At 39.5% G+C, this 17,305-nt stretch overlaps 1 protein-coding gene across 10 annotated transcripts in view; it reads left to right on the top strand.

Moving 5' to 3' along the window:
• Positions 1–17,305, top strand: part of TMCC1 (transmembrane and coiled-coil domain family 1) — a 212,795-nt gene that overhangs the window by 17,192 nt on the left and 178,298 nt on the right. For 9 of the 10 annotated variants that reach the window (XM_076346759.1, XM_076346752.1, XM_076346748.1 and 6 more), the window contains exon 2: positions 9,332–9,390. The gene's annotated coding sequence lies outside the window, so the exon portion shown is untranslated. Of the gene's footprint in view, positions 1–4,823; positions 4,919–9,331; positions 9,391–17,305 lie in introns of those variants that run through there. The other variant, XM_076346751.1, reaches the window with a different exon arrangement.

Below are 17,305 nucleotides of genomic sequence, written 5' to 3'. Positions count from 1 at the left end.
CCACACAGTACTACTAAAACCAGATCATGCTGGGGGCACAGATAAAGAGCTAGTGATTCTTTGATAATCTTAGTGGTCCTGATGATAATATGTAGGACTAAAACTGGAGTACGAATTGCTCACAGTATTGAAGCAATTCAGGATTCTTGTGTTGTTACTACGTGGAAGGTTTCAACCAAGTGAAGTCAATGTTTTTCTGCTTTCCCATTTACTACCATTGTCATGAACACAAAACCACCTTTGTATGTCCTTCTCATCACACTGCCATCAAGGTGTTGAAATTAAAATTTGTCTTCAGCAGTAAGTAGCGACAAAAACCAACAACCTGTCATCATGGCTTGAGAACATCTTTCTTGGTAGAATACTGGCATTTTAGTAGCTCTCTAGGGTGCTGTGCCACAGTCTGAGACAGAAGGCATTTTGGGGATACTCTTAAAAACACTGCACTTAAAAGTAGATCAGTTATGCTTATAGGTAATGTGGATCCTTATGTGGCCTGTAAAATTTCCTTAAGGCAAAAGGCATTTTGTGTCTGAACAGATGATGGAAATACCATATAAAACTAAAAAGGGGTGAAGTCAGTTGTTCTCTCTCAACGTGACTTACTACCCATCAGAATTTAACAAAAAATGGTCATCTTACAGAGGTTTTTTTCCCCACCCCATTCAATTTTATATGATGGATGAGAAAATACACAAGAAGAATCTTGTTTTCAGTTTTTTAGGAAATGAAAACTGACTTCTTTGGGGTGACTTCAGTGGAATGCAGCCGTTACCTCAGTCTTATTCCATGAGAGTGTGGTCATCTCCTGAATTTTGTCTTAATATCTCAGGAAGAATGTATCAGTAATTGTATATAGATGTGCTTTTTGATATTAATTACTCTGATTTAATTTGAGAAGAGTCTTAGGTGTCGGTGCACTTGTTCCAGATTTGCAGTGGGGACAGAGATGGGGGCTTACAGCATTATAACTGCATTTGTAGCAATTATATTTAAAGCAGAATATATTTTCCTTCTTGTTTGGATTTCTAAGGGAGTTTGAGATATCATGCACCTTATGTGCAGAACACATCTATGGCTTTATGAAGATGATGTCTTTGCCATTCTAAGACCATGTCAATATTGTTTTCCTGAGCAGGCATCAGAACCAAAGATCTGCAAGGCAATTAAATTCAAAGATCAACAGGCAATTTACTAGAGTGGGCCAGTAAACAATGACTGGGCAACTAATAGTCCCTCATCCAAAGCAAAGACCCCTGTAAAGACAGTTCCTATGTATTTTTAGCTTTAAGCAATGCATTAGGGCTTTCCAGGAGTCTAAAGAATGCTGGAAAGTGTTTTAAATGCTTTCATTAATAACAGAGTTGCTTGTTTAACAAAGCAATAGCTGTCTGTAGCTTAGCCCCAGATTTGCCCTAACAAAATGCCTAATCCAGAGTCCACTGAAATCAGCCAGATTTCTCCTTTAATTTAAGTGGGCTTAGCCTTAGAACTTGTCTGTCTCTGACTTGAAATGATCCACTTATTGAACTGAATTTAAAAAAATCCTCTCACACTTTGAAGCATGGCTCTTGAAAAACATAGATGGGAAAAGAGAAGGTTAAACAGCTGAAACACTTTCACATATACAGAATCATATAAGCAAATTAACTCAAGGACCAGCTAAAAATCTGATATTAAAAATAGCCTCCCATATGAATGTATTTCATCTTAGCACTGAGTGAAATGAGTCAGATTTCACTTGTGATACAGCAGTTGACATTGAATTTCTCAGCTACCTAGAAATGATAGGATAGTTAAGACTTATGCTTTGGAACTTTGTATGACTGCAATTTAATAAATCTGCATTTGCCACATATCTCCAATGTGAAAATCCTCATGATATGTAATTATGAGCTGGAAATAATTCTTAGCATGTCGTTCTCCCTCCAGTCTGAAATTAATTTGGACAACATAGAAGGCTTGCATGTGTAGCTCCACCTTAGATACAGCAGGAGCTGCTCCATGCAGAAGCCTCTTACTGAGTCTTGTAATGCATGTGCAGTAATGGCCAAATGCATGAGACTGTGCAGTCAATGCCCAGTCTGTCACCTAACCCTTGGTTACTTTCTTTTTAAGACTCTCCAACCATCACGAACCAAACTGTGCCCCCTGATTTCTCTGGAGAAGCTAACGGGTCTTCTTCTCCATTATACTATTTCTAGCATAGTCAAATACTAATGCCATATATTTGGGAACTGCTATTGCATCAGTCACAGTGAACCTCATAAGGAACTACATTTAATTCACACTAGCTGCTTGGCATTTCCTGGGTGTAGTAACTCCTTAAGATCTCTTATGATACGACACTTGAGTTTAAAAAATTAATATATTGACCTATAAATTAAAGTGGGCATTGATGGAATGGGAACTGCATTTTTAAACATGTCTTTAGAAAAGTGAAACAGAACAGTGATGTTGTTAAGAATTCTGTTGCTGGCTCCCTACAATGCTTTCTTGATTAGCTGCTGAAGCCAAGCATGCCTTTTAAATAAATAAATAAATAAATAAGGGATGTTTTCATCATGTGGTTGAAGGCTTCAGTAATTCTGAATAGCTTCTTAATCTTACTTCGTTACATTTCAGTCCCATAATCTCTGTACTTAACAGTTACCAATACCCCCATCCCAGACACAGCTAGCGTCAGTCTCTGGTTAAAATGTTGTCCAGCTATCATCCTATTCAATTTAGCATTCACATTTAATCAGAGAGGCATGAGGTGACTTGATTACTGCATTTATGTCCTTACACACTGAGAAGATAACAACAGGGTGTTTTCTGTATTTATGCTGGTAAAAGCGTAAGAAGTACCTGGAAGCTGAGGTTTAATAAATTTAATTGAATTCAGATTCCTAGCTATGATGATAATTAAACATTGATGTAATTTTCCATATGTAGCCTTGGTGTTGCTTGGAGATTTAGAAATGAAATTCATTTTCTTTTGGCAGGACAAATGTTTTACTAAGACATTTGAGGAAAAATATTTAGGGTGAGGAAAGTGTTTTCCTCTGAGAATGCAAGAATCTTGGTGGCAGTGGAGAGAGATTCTGCTCTGTGAGCCAGGATCATCAGGGCATCTCAGCAACAAATTCTTTGTCTTCATAGGAGTACTGAGATCCATGTTTCCCCAGCATGTAGCAGTCAGCTCTGGGAACAGAAATACTTTAGTCTAACAATTTTTTTTTATCTGATTTAAAGTACCTGGGTGAAAATGGATTAGATCAGATTTAGCTAATGGTCCTTTCTGTTCCTCTGAAAGTAGGAACCACCCAGCAATGAACATCTATGTTCTAAGACTGTAATGCAGTTTTCATAATAAGTGTGCTTAGAAACAGAAATATTACAAAGAGAGTACTGAAATAAGTACAAAGAGTGTCTTGGGCCTGCATGCCTGGCTACAGCAGCAACGTGATTTCAGATTCACAAACGAGGAATAGGGCATCTCCAAAGAAGTTGTGGGGTTTGTTTTTTTTTGTCTGGGCAGACTTCTGGACCACCGGCACCTGGTCAGAACAGGAGTAGTAGCTCCAAATTGGCTCCTAGACATTGTAATGAGTTCCTGGTTACTGGTACAGGTGTTCTACATGGCATAAAAATGCATGCAAATCCCTCATTCCAGCAGGTAGGGGCTAGGAATTCCCTTTCTCTTAGGAATACCCTCTATGCCAGAATGAATAGGAGTACAATCCAATGCTAGGTCAGAAATCCTACACTGTTTCCTACACTGTTCAGGGACTCCTTTCCCATAGGAGACAACTCAAAGGGGAGGCTTTCTGAGTGTTTTGGATCCAAAAGTCAGGCTCAGTGGAATTCAGGGTGAAATTTGGCTTGTATTCTCATTCGTTTTATAATCATAATTTCATAAAAGAAGTTCCCTTATCTGTTGACAGAAACTGAATGTCAAAGATTATTCATGGGAGCACATGAAAGAGAGGTCATCCTGTTTTCATTCTCATTAAAATCTGCTTCTTGACACCTTTGAGCTGAGGACTCCCTTTAGAGAACAGGGATGAAATCCTGTGTTACAACTACATCCCCATGCAAAGCTCAGTAGGTGCAAAATTATATCCAGAGTGCAATGGCCAGGACTTCCAGCCAAGCATCTGGCCCTTTGCTCAGACTTATTTTTGTCTTATTTTGGACTGATTTAATAAAGCTTTAATGTTTAAAGGAAGAAATTTAAATTTAAGCACTTCAAAGGGTCTTTTGTTTCATAACAATGTCCTTTTCTTATTTCACAGCTGGAAAACTGTCCCTTTTTAATATGCTATCTTTCTTTTTAGAATTCTTTTTTGCTTTTTTTGGCCACATTTTTTCTATTTAATTTTCCCCACAGGTGATTTTTCTATTTAAAAGATTTCTGGAGGTTTATTTTGTAAGTGTTAATGCCTTTTCTTCCCACTCATTGCACAATTACTCATGACACTGTGAGTTGAATTCATGGGTAGGAGAGAGAGTTTCTTTTCTCAAACTCCAGAGCCATCTTCCAAGCTGTACTTTTCTGTCTGTCACAAACCCACTGACACCCCACACTTGCCCAGAGCTTGTGTCAGCACAGGGTTTGGCTCCCAGTACGCATGTATGTCTGTGGTTGGTTCTAGAATTACACAGAGATGTCCAACTATCACATTTCACACCTAAATACAGCATTTCAGCACCACTGTGATCCTCAACCCCTTTGTTCAACTGCTGTCTTTTATCACAGGTGCTTCAAGTCCCTTGAGCTTCTGTATCAACTCTGTTGATGAAGTTCCTTATCTTTCTTTTAAACATTCTCAAGGGCACACCAGCTTCTGAAAGGGCTTCTAAATGGAGAAACTGACGGACAACTCCTTCAAACCCAGAGTCAGACCCTTATGTGCAAACTGTGAGGATTGAGGTTTGTGTTCCTCCTCTCTCCAACCTGCTGCTTGTTTGGATTGTTGGCTCAGCTCAGTCCCCATGTGTATGCAGGAGCTTTGGTCCTCTACTTGTGCTGAGTACTTGCCCAGCTCAATGTCAGTAGCAGTTGAGCCTTAGCATTAGGGCTGTCATCGGGCACACACCTATTGGTCCTTAAAAAGATCTTGAAGGTGAACAATGAGAAAATCTGCTGCTAACCCAAGTCTGATCTCTGTTTTAAAGAATATAAACACTCATGTTTTGTGCAATCAGTCAACTATGACAGCCTGGAGTTAGGCAGAAAGTTCTCCTTGGCAGGTTTTTGCATTTTTACATCTTTCTTGGGACACCTTGCTCTGGTCACTGTCAGAGATGGGTAACTGAAGTACCTTGGTCTTCTTTAGTATAGTCATCCCTCTAGGAATCCTGAAATGTAGAAGTTGTTATGGAAACTGCTCTTCTTTTCTTGAACTATAGGATAAAAAAATATTGTTGTGTGAAATTAATGTGTGGCCTGCTGTTGCATTTGTTACCAGTTTCACTGAGAGGTGCTGAATGTTTAAGTGGTTCGCCCTAGGTCACAGAGCTGTAGTGGCAGAGTCAGGAAGTCAGACCAGAATCCATTCACTTCTTCCATTCACTTAGCATTCCCTTATTAAAATAGCTTGGTTTTTTGGTAGTACATCACAAGACACACATCTTTCTCATTTAAAAGGTTGCCTACATGACATTACTTCTGTGTGCAAGGCTCAGAGAAATATCTCCACAGGCTACTTAAAGCATCCCATTAATTTTTATTAAGTGTACACTGTCACTGGGACTGTAGTTTCTAGCTTCTCATCTCTTTAACCAATTTTATCCTCTTGGTTATTTACTGAATGGTGTTTCTTGCAATGACTGCAAATCTAAGTTGTTCTGTCTGAACCTCCTCTTGTTAACAGTGTTGTAGATTAGGAATTACTTGTTTGCTAACAGAAATGAGAGGCAAATCAGCTCTTTTGTTTTCTGTGGAAAATCTAAAAGCACAGCTTACTTATATCACTCCTCCCAGTTTGTTCCTTGAATTGAACTAATCAGGGAGAAAATGACAGAGACGGGTATCAGTAATAGGTGGACAACTCTCTCTCTTCCTGTGTGATCCTTTCTAAAATGCAGCTTCTCATGCATCAGAATATGTAAACAGTTTGCCCTGCAGGAGGATGTACTGTATTTTTGTGAGAGGTATAATTCCTGCTTCTTTTCATCTTGATTTTAATAACATCAGAATGCCAGAGTGGGTACAGCCACAATGATCTTTATATGGTCCCTATTATTAGACCAATAGTACAGTTTTACAAGGCAGGCAAGCTTTCAGGAATACAGACCTTTCTTAGAACTGAGGAAAGGCATTTGTGTCTGAAAGTTTGTCTCTTCTTAGGACTAAAAAAGGACTTATGATCCCCCAAAACTGTCAGCTTTTCCCAGCGATAGAAGTCACTATAATAAAAGGTATTACACCTAACCTACAAATCTTGTATTAAATATTAATCATCCCTGGAGGCAGGGTTCCAAACAAGTTGTATCTACCTAGTCCTCAAAATTCGTTTGATAAGTAAATGGGCCTAGATAGTATTCAGTGGATTTAATGACATGTGAACTAAGTTTTAGAAATGCAGCCCGCTGTAGTCACAGCCAGCATTAGCATAAGTGAGCCCCTTTGCAGCAGACATACCCAGCTAGAGGAGCTTCACAATAGTCAGCAGCACAGCATGTCACAGCCCAGTTGGCTGTTTGTCAAAAAACAAAAACACTGAGGAATGATAACAGTTTTTCCATTCATTTTCAGTAGTTGGGAGTATAAAATCTAGGAGGGAAGATGAAAGCAACTTCTCTACCACGTTCTCTGTTTGTTCCAGCACTGAGCCCCAGCCACAGTGCTTGTGCTTCTGCTGTTGCTTAGTGCAAGCACCTGTGGTGGGAAATACTTGTTTCTGATACGAGCTCTGAGGCCTTTTGGGGGTAGCTGCTAGTTAAAGCCAGGTGAATGAATTGGCCTAGAGAATCTAGTGAAATCATTAGAAGCTCTACTGAAATCATTAGAAGCTAATGCTGAATGTCACTTGAAGTGTGACCTGAAAACGGTGAGGAACAAAAGTAAAGGGCCTCTTTTGAAGGCTCTGTAACTTTCAGTTGACACCCTCCTTCTCAAAAATTCCAGAAATGGCAAAACCTTCTGCTCTAACTGTAAGCCCTAGAGTTTTATAGTTTTGCAAACACAGAAGTGTTGAAGCTTAATCTTTTGAATTCCTTGAAACTAATAGAAAATCCTTTGAGGAAACTTAGTGCAGGGAGAGATTAGGTCTTCTGTTTTAAATAATGAATAGGACGAGTATTGAATGAGATGAGAACATTAATTCCTGTGCAGGGAAGCTCTTAATAGAATTACTGAGTAAATTCCACATGGAACGCACACAGCTCCCCTCACCAATTTAAATCCATAAAGGCCAGAGAAGGCTATTATATTAGAGGGAAAGGGGAGTATCCCACATAGCATTAAAACTCTTGCCAAAAGGAGTATAAATAACATGTTACTCATATCAGCTAAATTGTTCTATAGTTTCATGAGGAAGCAAAACCAAAGCATTATGACATTAATCCCACATACTGGTTTACTGACAGACTTTTCAATATTAAACAGCATATTACGGAGTCAGAACTTGACAGGCTTAATTGTATACTTAAGAGTCAGTCTAACTCACAGTTTGTTCCTTCTGGGATGGTGGCAGTTTGGAATTAAAGATGTCAGTGGATTCACTGTAATGTTTCTTTATTTTGTAATTATCTCTGCAATGTTTATGCAGGGTCATTTCTATAGTTTTCTAGTCAAGAGAACCCTGTGATTTGGGAAGAAAGTGGCCATCTTCAGAAAGAGTATCATTGTGCCCTGTCTCTTGTTTCAGGCACAGTCCAGGATCTTTCAAACCAAATAATGTCACTTAATGAAACAAGCAAGACCCTATGCCTCCAGGCACCAAAATAACCCAGCTGCCCAGCCTGTTGTTTTTTCACAGCTGCTAATGACAGCACTCGAGATTCTTGTTCACTTCCAACTGGGAATTAGTCATTGGACAAAGCAAATTTACAGCTCAGTATACCTTGCCAAAGTACTGTTTTTAAGCTAGGGTGAGTTTCATGATGTAGCAAGAAGAAACTCAGGGAAGTTTGATTTGGTGTGATAGAAATGGTGGACATGCAGCTTCCTTTTAAGAAGTAAGTCTGATTCACACTGTCAAGTAACTCGCAAAGTCAGTTGGAGGTTTGTAAATAGCAGGTCACTACTTCCCATAGGAGTAACATGCTAATTTGTTTCCTCTATGCTGTTCCTTTACATTTGCTGCTAACACATCCTAATTATGATAGAGAAGCCATAATTGGTTGTGAAAGGGAGCAAATTTGTGAGTGAGAGAAGAGTTGATAAGAGATTTAGTGTTTGGCACAAAGTGCTTGAAAATGCTGGTTTGGATTTTAAAGTCACCAATCCTCAGCTTGCAGCTGGTTCTCCTGTCAAGTTCACTGGCAGCAATCAGCACAGCAATCAGCACAGAGAGTATTTGAAAATCCCACCTGCCAGTCCCTGCTTGTTCAGATGTCAGAGATACAAGGCTCAGAAGCTCCTGAAGGCTTGATATACATAATGCATGCCTAATGGTTAGAGATCAGAGACCACAGTGGGAGCACAAATAAGAAGATGGAGTAAAAGCAGGATTAAAAGTTCCAGAAGTGGCCCTTGTGGCTGACTGTAGAACATCTTCCTCTTGAAATTCAGACATTTCTATAGCAGCTTCTAAAATGAAAGAATTTTATTTCTTATTGTTGCTTTCAATTGCTGTAAAAGACAGCTTTTCATTTTTATAGGTTATTCAGTAAAGTGACCTCAAGCCTTGCTTTAAAGATGCAGTGCAAATGTGATTTGCCTTCAAGTTGTCTATGTCTGAGGAGAAAGGGAAACGGGGCCAGTGGCAGGACCACAACAGCAAGGCAGCTGCATTTGTGCCTACCTATACACAACATCCAAGAGCAGCTATTCTTAATGGAGGTGCAACCTGGAATCAGATGTAGAGAGGAATTTTGAACAGGGATCTGGTGTTACTAACAAAGTTAATTTCAGGTGCCAGTCATATCAGCTGATCTGCTTGAAATAGGTAACAGTTCAAGTATTGCTCCCTTCCCCTCTATTGTTTCTGTGTGCCTGTGAGTATGCATATGCATTATGTGTGTGTTTTTTGCTAATGAACTGTTCCTGACTTTTTTCTAGTGTCTTTATTGTTCTTAGTAGTTACTAAGTTATTTTGTCTGCTCATTTTGTGAGGGCTTAAATTTGCTCACTATGTGTTATTCTTCCTGCAGTAATATTAGTGTTTTTATCTTTTAGGCTACTGGTTTTTAAGAGTTCTGTACCGCAGCAACAGTGAAGATCAGAATCCCATTACGGTAAGTACTATACAGAAGTAAAATTGAAACTGTCCATCCCAAGAGAGTTAGAATGAATTGTAGGTGTATATACATACACCTACATATGCACCTACACTTGTGTATATACATACACCTACACCTACCATACATATGTACATACACGTGTAGGGGTATGAAATGATTGAGCAAGTGAGAGGATGGAGTAATCACGTCAGTTGTGTTGGGCATAAATATCATATTTCAAGAGTTTTGGTAGCTGTAGATCATCATCAAGCTAATCAGGGCTAGGTTACAGTAGATTTGTAAGCTTTGCTGCAGTGTTTCAAAAGGACTTGGAAGAGACAGTCATTTTATCCTGGCAAGGATTTCTTCCCCCTTGTAAGGACAGGCTTATAAGAAAGCTGGTCACTTGGCATTACCAGTACGATGAAGACAACTGAAGTTTTTGCCCTCCGATTCCAGCATGGACCATTTATGGGAACGTCTTCGCAAATGGTAGTGATACAGTTTACAGTTTCTGGTACTGTCCGTTGGTCCCACTGTGTCTGCAAAGCATGGGGCAAAGAGAATAGTTAGGAGCTTTTTATTTCTGTCACTTGCACCCGTCACGAATGGCGCCAGTGAAACTGGAAGCTATTACTTAAAATCCAAGCCTTCACTGTATGAAAGGTATGGATTAGTGACTAGAAATCAACTGGGAAACGCTACAGCTTGTACTTGGCTAACCACAGAAGCCACCAGAGATCTAATACAGTGCTGAGATGTGCACATTGCGTAGAGCACAATAGGTCAACAAGTCCCTTCTTTGGAGGGTTGAGTGAATTACCTGGTTAATATGAGGAAAGTTCATAGAGTACTCGGTTTAGAACTGTTCCCCTGCCCATCACTCATAGTCATTTAGATGAAGCTTGATGCACAACAGAGAGACTTGGGGGGGGGGGGGGGAGAAGATCCCCACAACCAGTTGTCCAAGTAAGATGATTTTCATATTGAACTGCTAGCTACATAACAACAAAGACCTTTATGTAATTTGCATCTTTATAACTTTCATAGTCATTGTAATAACAATAGACTTCTCCACTGGTGCTTAATGGGTTTGTTTACAAGCAAACAGCATGAAGTGAGAATCAGTGGGCATTCAGCTGCCATTTGGGGGCAGAGATTATAATTAAAGCTGTTCTATAGGCCAAATATTGGACGTCATGCTTTATGGGACAATAAAGGCATATGTGTGACCAGTGAGGTATATGCTGAGACCAGGAGTAGTACTGGCTTTTAGAAATGGCTTCTGTGATCTTCTTGTGGCTTCCTCTTCACATCTGCCCAGCTGGCACACTCTCTGTGTCCCAAGGGAAGCTGAGTGAATGAACATGTAGCACTGGAGTAAAAGTTCCTTGAGTCATTTGATACCTGCTTCTGCTGAGAAAACCGTGAGGCACAAAGTCTATATGCTTCTCAACTCTTCTGTCACTCCCTTCCCCCCAGGCCTTTTCGGCTGAGCCTGAATATGAACAAAGGTACATTTAAAAGGAGTTAGAGAATAGTTTGCAGATGCAAACTACAGCAGCTGGTGTATTTTTGTAAGCACCAAGCTGGGAGGCCACATGGTCATTGGTTAGAATGGAGTCTGGGAATTGGGACAGCTGTATTCTATTTCTGTCTCTCCCATTGAATTGCTCTGTGACTCTTAGTGGTGCATTAAGGCAGAAATCCAACTGTAGTTAAACTCAGAGTCAGACTTTTCATAGAAGGTAACTGAAATTAGGTAGACCCTTAAATACCTCAGTTTTGTGTTCCCTGTCCACAAATAAGCGATAGTGATACAATACAGTGACTTTTGATGCTTGTGATGTGCTTTGAAAGTCTCAGATGGTGACAAGAGAAGTCAAAAGCGTCGTTAATAGTTGGGGTTTTTTTTAGGAAGCAAGTAGAATTCACCAAGCCCAGTGGGCCTGGCATGCAAATTTAAGTCAAGAGAATGGTAAATAGAAAAGTTGTGTTTGTTTAGACTCCAGTGAAGCTTTGGTGTGACTGTTTGTGATATGAACACTTTTCTTGGTTCATAAACAATGATGTAACATCCTGTTAAATGAGCAATTTCACAGGATTCTTTCTACAAACCACTGATGACTTTAATAAACAGTTTTCTCCTCCAGATTTCATTCTTTCCTTGTCTATAGCTGCTATCAGATTTGAAATGTTCTACATTGGCACCTAAATGATATGATGGAATTCTAGAATGCACTCCTGGAATGGCTGGTGATGGTCTTTAAATCCTTGAATGTAGACATAGCTGTAATGCATCAGTGATTTTCAACTTGTGGTACAAGACAATGCAGGGTTTGGAATGACTTCAAAGGGATGAGTAAAAGGTCATTAATGAAAGCAAGCCTTTTGTTAAATTTGCTCTGTGATGATCTATAGGTCACCTAGAAAATGCTTATAGATCTAAAAACTACAGAAAAGGTAAAGCAACCTCAAAAAGTAAAAAAGTATTCTTAGAAGTCCTTTTTAGATGTGCATTTCCATGATTCTGATTCAGAGGCTGTCATGGAAGATGCAGAGTTAAAATTTTCATAATATTATATTTTTGTAGTTATTATTGAAAAATGTGACCCAACATTTTGACATTTGAAATGGCTCATCAAGAACAAGAAGCTGATAGACTCTTTTTGAAATACTTTCTGGAAGGTCTCAGCAATAATCTGTGATTATTTCTGAGCCTCCGCTGCTCATGTTGAGTAAGTGAAGCTCAAGTCTTACTGCATGGAGAAATTACAGAAATGCCAAGAATTGCCTGATAAACAGGTAGTGCCATTGATCACACTGTACTCTGTAAACATAGTACCTTTGTCATTTGAATAACAAATGATCTCTAAGGCAACACCAGAGTAAATCTTACTGACCTTTTACAACTACTTGTGCTTTTATTGAAAACCAGTAACTCCATCTTCATTAGAATCACATTCCGTTCTGTACAGGGCCAGGTACTGAGCAAAGTAGTTGTATAAACACATACTTGCATAGGAAGAACGGAGGCATGTAGCAGTTTTCTTTACTTGAAGGTACATAGCATTGGTCAATACAGCCTGTAATGGGGAACTGAAAACCACTGCTAAATTGATAGTAAGTTAATGATACCCACATCTGTGAGTATGTTACATAGTTCAGCTGGAACTGGGTTATATTAAGTATTTGACATCTCCAGCTGAAGTTTGCTTCTATCAGTGATGGTTCAGCTGCTCTTTAACATGGTGCTGTGAAAAGAATCTGGAGACTTCAACTCAGCACACTGCCCTGGCCTTAGTTATGTATGCCTTTGTCACCTCTCTGACAGACAGGAGTAACTCTGATCTAGCTAAGCATGAGATGTTTAGAAAATTCTGCAGAATAAAGAGTTCTGTACATCCCTCATCATTTCTGCCTATAAGCACATCACCACAGGTTCAGGGTCTGCCAGAGGTTTTCCAATAGTAAAAAGGTTGTCTAAGGCTCCTGGGTAAAGACTGGTATAAGACCTTGTGTAGATTTAAGAACAGAGATGATCTTGCAGAGAGCTGCTTAAACGCATTTACATTTTGCATTTCTGCCTCCTGTCTGTAGTGTGAGATGGGTGCCTAACTTAAAAAGTGTGCAGGAGTCCCAAGAAAAAGTGAAATTCCCCACTTAAACTGCTAGACCACCAGTGTTGATGACAGACAATGTGGATTTTGCCTTCCAGAAGCAAAGCTTAACATCCATTGTATTGGGGGCTAGAATTTGTCAACTGCTGTTACCCCAGAGAGTAGACTTTACCTTGGTCTTACATAGGGAGTTTCATACAGCATATATGTAAAATGACATCAGATCAAGAGAGGGGGGTCTTGCAGTTGGCACTTTCTGAGCACTTGGACACAGCAGACTGCTTAGTTACTTGTGTTAAATCCATCCCAGCCAGACCCAGTACAGCAGTAGATACAGAGGAGCTCTGAACTATTGGTAAAGCTGGCTCTGAGTTAGCAAGTCCTTTTCCTGGCTTGTATAAAGAAGCCAGTTTTGCAAGTCAAGCCAGGTGCAATGTGCTCATTCTTTAGCGGACTTAAATTGCAAGGTTATTAAGTCCTTTTAGCCTCTGGTAGCTGCAGACCACTTAATTACAATGTCAGTGATCTATAGTAGTAGAGAGTTTGGGGACCTTATGAGGTAAAACAGTGTCTGATTACACAATAAATCATGGCTTATTTGGACTTCTGCTTCAGAATCCTGATTACATGGTGTTATTGTTTGGACCTTCCTAGTATAATAATTTAGCAGTCTGCAGGACTACAACAGTTTTGTTACCACTAAATTCTGGTGTTCGGAGTTCTCAACTGCCTGGCAAATTGACAACATAAAAAATTAACAAAAAATTCACGACCATGAATTGACAGTTATGTGATGAAATTTTCAAAGGTTTGTCGTTCCCATTTAGACACAAATGAAGTAGCCGGGTTTGCTGAAGTAGTCTTTGTCTTGGGCACTTTTGTCTTTGAAGATCTGACAATATATGAGTGGCAGCCTCTAGGTGCCAGGTATGTCTGACAACTCTCCTCTCTTTCTGGGTGTGAGAGTGGAAGCAGAGCCCTACTATAGCATGTGAATCAACTTCAGCCCTTGAAGTAGTACAGATCTAGAATAAGTCTGTGATTTTTAGCAGAATTTAGGTGCTATCTCCTGGAAACCCAAGTGAAAAGATCAAGTTAAATGAGTGATATTGTATCATCTTATTTGAGATCGCTAGAGGTTGCTAAAGGTCTTTGGTTATTTAATGTTTTTCTGCTTCAGAAAACATGTTAATATCCTTGATCACATCCATGCTTCAAAGGCACTGAGATAAACAAATGACTCATGAAGTGACTGCCTATTATTTTTGCTGCAATACAGGGAGAAAAAAAAAATCAAATGAAGTTGATGTCTAGTCTCAAAAGAAAGTTTCTTTATAGTAATGTTAAAAAGTAACAGTTTTGTGAAGTTTAGAAGACTGTGGAATAAGTTTCCTCACAAAGAAATCTCATTTAAGCGTGTTCAGTGGATGCTACAGCAGTTGGTAAATCCTCTATTTTAAACTGGCACCAGCAATGTTTGATAGCCCAGCAGGACCAAATTTCTCCCTGTCAAAACTCCCTTGATTTCAGGTTCAAGACTGAATCAAGATTGGGGTTGAGGCAATAATTTCAATTGAGTTATATTGTAGATGAATTTACTTAATTTTTTAAAAAATTAAGATAAAGATTAAATAGCATGAGGCTAGAAGTCTAGGTTTTTTTCGGGTTTTTTGCTTATGAATAGGAAATAGTCTATTAATTGTTTCTGGTCCAGTCTGGAGTAAATTTCCTATCTGGTAGACAACAGCAACTCCTCTGTTCAATGGCATTGCTTTCCAGGATTTGGTCTGTAGTGGCTGTGGCAAGCTGACAGAGCTAACGAGGTACTTCTCAGAGGATTGTACTTGCCAGTGCTGCTATGCTGTTCAGAGCCCAGTGAAGCAAATGGGAGCTATATCCGTTATATCATCTTTAGCTGGTATAGATTAATATTGTCCTTATATTATTAAATTTTCAGCATCCAGATGATGCTGAAAATTTTCTATCCAGATGTGCTTTTCATTCCTGGGGAGCTGTTCTGTTTTATTTTTTATTAAAATCTCTAAGCAAGACAAGCCATAGGTTGTAACAGGGCTGAGTTGGCATTGACCCGAATGTTTCAGCTGCTCCTGTGGGTCTGGTATCAGTCAATATCAGAAAGAGCAGTAAAATAATGTGAGATTGTGAGAACTGCAATAAAAGAGAAATTGAGTAATTACCTTTGGGGCTGTATTAGAAATGAAATGCATGATCCCAAATTGAACATAGCAAGATACAGCTGTGCTCTTTTGAGTGCCATCAAAGCTCCTCCCAGCTGTGACTCTCCCTTTTCTCTGCCTTTCTCTGTATACCTCCTCTTCCTTCCCTTTTGCCTCCTATCTCCTTGCATTCCAGCTCTGAAGTCAAACTCTGGCTGCAAAAGACACTAGTCAGCCATATGGCAATAAGCTACCTAAATGATCACAGTACTCGGATTCCAATTTCAAATTTGTTAGAGCTCTAGAAGCATTTCTTTGTTCAGGGAAAGATGAACATAGTAAGAAATGTTTTGCTTTGAGGAATCAGATTAAATGAAACTAAAGTTTTGATTGAAGTTTCAGGAAAACTGAAATCTAGAGTGAGAAAATTTAGCAGTGATGAAAGAACAGCTCAGAAGACTCCATGGAATCCCTCAGTGTCAGCTGTGAGACCTGACTGTACTGACATTGCAGGGAAATGATCAACTTCTGGTTGGTATCTACGCTTCTCAGGCTTCAGTCACTCAAGACACTTCTTTGGGTGTCTCAGAAGTAGTTCAAATGGGGACAAAAAGTGCAAGAAAAGCTTGAAAATGCAGAAACATGAAGGGTCTTTCTTAGACACAGAGTTGCTGGCAGAGGCTGTATAGCACGTATACTAAGTTAGCTGCATTTTTCTCCTTTAGAAGTAAATACTGGGAATAACCAGTGTTAGAAATTAGGTTGACTATCTTTTAGCAGTGTTTATTGGGCTGTCCTTGTCACACTCACTCTAGAGCATCAGGAGAGACACTGGTGCCACACTGATGTAAAATAGTTCAATAGACAAATCAGACCCTCTTTGGAGGCACACGGAGTCTCATTTAGCAGTCCTTCATCAGGACTTATGCAGGAAGTGCTGGTTCTGCCCAGTCTAAGGTTGGGATCAGACCCATAAGTTAGTTGAAACAAAATTATACCTGTTAATGATGCTGCTATTTGTCCAGCATCATCCAGCAAAGTCCCTTTGCCTGTACTACTCCATTGCAGCAAAATAGGAGTAACATCTTTTATTCAAATATCTAGTTTACTTTCAACTCAAGCTTGAGGGTTTATTTCCTGCCTGTAGAATACAGCAGTTGCTTATCTGAAATCTGATAGAACTACAAAATATTCACTTCTAATATCCTGTGAGCATTTGTACGAAGTGAGTAATTGCTACAAGTCATTAATCAGCCTGGAAAGGATCCTTGTGATAGTTGTTTTTGCTTTCCTCATTTCCATAATCGGTTTCCTCCTCATTGCCTGATAACTTGGGTTCTCTGGAGTTTCAGCAGCAACAATCTTAGACTTACATAGAAAACTTAGCTGTTGCAAAGCAAAACAGTACCTGGCAGGATTTACTGCTCTTACAAACAGCCTAGCTTCCAGTCTCTCATCTGAGTGCTTTAGGAGGAACATGTAAACAGAAACCTGACATTTCCCGGTTTGCTGCTTCCACCAGATGAGAGTAATTCTCTACCTTTCCAGCTGCTCTAATCATTGCAGGCCCAGTGACTGGCCTGCCTGTACTCCAACAAGCTGAAAAGGACCATATGCTGGTTTTACTCCTTGAGGACTTGCTTTTATCAACCTCCCCTTGAACTGTGAAGGAGAGAGAATCACCAGACAGGTCAACCTTGATCTTGGTTTCTGTGGGCATCACAGTAATTCCTCAGTGAACATGAAAACTAAGGCAAACAGGCAGTACAAGCATCAAAGGGTGACCACAGAATAGCTTCCTGGCTGTAAAAACATAATAACTGAGCAGGCTGATGAGGGAACACACAGACCTACAATGTGAAAACAAAACCATGCAAAGGTTATTCTCACAAATTATGCACCTTATAAGAAAGGCCTGGTTTTAATTCACTCAAAACAGGAGCATGCAGAATGGCCAGCAGGTCACAATCATCAGGCAAGACCATTAAGCAGGCATTAATTATTAGGTTCATCCAAACAGTAATAATTAAATTTGAATCAATGTGTGAGCAATTAATAAAATGCAAAATAATTAAAATGGCAGTTAAATGTGAATTTAACCACACCTTACCATTTAAAACATGTTTCTCAGAT

Source organism: Aptenodytes patagonicus, chromosome 8, assembly GCF_965638725.1.
Source record: "Aptenodytes patagonicus chromosome 8, bAptPat1.pri.cur, whole genome shotgun sequence".
NCBI classification, from domain to species: Eukaryota; Metazoa; Chordata; class Aves; order Sphenisciformes; family Spheniscidae; genus Aptenodytes; species Aptenodytes patagonicus.
This window is presented reverse-complemented; position numbering and strand designations above follow the sequence as displayed.